Here is a 1485-nt window from a genome sequence, read left to right on the forward strand (position 1 = left end):
GTTGATTGCCTTTTTTATTTATTTTTACTTTTTTTTTCGCCGGTTATTCTTATGAAGTCTAGTGACTAGTTAGAAAGCGGGTTGCACGAGATAAGATGGATTTTTTATCTCGTGATATATGGGAGGGCGTCTGCCCTAATTGGGTGAAAATCCAAAAACCGTGCATTTATTTGGATATTTTAATATTTTTTAACTAAAAAACTATTAAAACGAGATTAGTAGTTCAAAATAACCGTGTCAAGCGTTCTCCTCGTCATAAGGTTTCCAGCGAGTCATCACTTGCCCGGATCGGACTTGCCACGAGGAAGTAACGGGCGTTAGATGGATCGAGCCAATACATTGGAGACGTGTTAAGTAGTAAAATTGGTGAGAAACTTTCAGCAATCGATCATACCAGCACTAATGCACCAGAACCCATCAGAACTCTGCAGTTAAGCGTGCTTGGGCGAGAGTAGTACTAAGATGGGTGCCCTTTTGGGAAGTACTCGTGTTGATTGCCTTTTTTATTTATTTTTACTTTTTTTTCGCCGGTTATTCTTATGAAGGCTAGTGACTACTTAGAAAGCGGGTTGCACGACATAAGATGGATTTTTTATCTCGTGATATATGGTAGGGCGTCTTCCCTAATTGGGTGAAAATCCAAAAACCGTGCATTTATTTGGATATTTTAATATTTTTTAACTAAAAGACTATTAAAACGAGATTAGTAGTTCAAAATAACCGCGTCAAGCGTTCTCCTCGTCATAAGGTTTCCAGCGAGTCATCACTTGCCCGGATCGGACTTGCCACGAGGAAGTAATGGGAGTTAGATGGATCGAGCCAACACATTGGAGACGTGTTAAGTAGTAAAATTGGTGAGAAACTTTCAGCAATCGATCATACCAGCACTAATGCACCAGAATCCATCAGAACTCTGCAGTTAAGCGTGCTTGGGCGAGAGTAGCACTAAGATAGGTGACCTCTTGGGAAGTCCTCGTGTTGATTGCCTTTTTTATTTATTTTTACTTTTTTTTCGCCGGTTATTCTTATGAAGGCTAGTGACTTGTTAGAAAGCGGGTTGCACGAGATAAGATGGATTTTTTATCTCGTGATATATGGGAGGGCGTCTGCCCTAATTGGGTGAAAATCCAAAAACCGTGCATTTATTTGGATATTTTAATATTTTTTAACTAAAAAACTATTAAAACGAGATTAGTACTTCAAAATAACCGCGTCAAGCGTTCTACTCGTCATAAGGTTTCCAGCGAGTCATCACTTGCCCGGATCGGACTTGCCACGAGGAAGTAACGGGCGTTAGATGGATCGAGCCAACACATTGGAGACGTGTTAAGTAGTAAAATTGGTGAGAAACTTTCAGCAATCGATCATACCAGCACTAATGCACCAGAACCCATCAGAACTCTGCAGTTAAGCGTGCTTGGGCGAGAGTAGTACTAAGATAGGTGACCTCTTGGGAAGTCCTCGTGTTGATTGCCTTTTTTATTT

The 1485-nt window shown here is 40.5% G+C and overlaps 3 non-coding genes across 3 annotated transcripts; all 3 read left to right on the forward strand.

The window, feature by feature from the left end:
• Positions 1-380: 380 nt before the first annotated feature.
• On the forward strand, positions 381-499 carry LOC113345120. The gene has a single exon (XR_003358006.1). It is a non-coding gene; the product is annotated as a 5S ribosomal RNA (ribosomal RNA).
• A 369-nt stretch (positions 500-868) lies between these two features.
• LOC113345122 lies at positions 869-987 on the forward strand. Its single transcript, XR_003358007.1, has one exon. It is a non-coding gene; the product is annotated as a 5S ribosomal RNA (ribosomal RNA).
• Positions 988-1356: 369 nt separating this feature from the next.
• On the forward strand, positions 1357-1475 carry LOC113345119. The gene has a single exon (XR_003358005.1). It is a non-coding gene; the product is annotated as a 5S ribosomal RNA (ribosomal RNA).
• The last annotated feature ends 10 nt before the right edge of the window (positions 1476-1485 follow it).

This window comes from Papaver somniferum, unplaced genomic scaffold (assembly GCF_003573695.1).
Source record: "Papaver somniferum cultivar HN1 unplaced genomic scaffold, ASM357369v1 unplaced-scaffold_8022, whole genome shotgun sequence".
Classification (NCBI taxonomy): domain Eukaryota; kingdom Viridiplantae; phylum Streptophyta; class Magnoliopsida; order Ranunculales; family Papaveraceae; genus Papaver; species Papaver somniferum.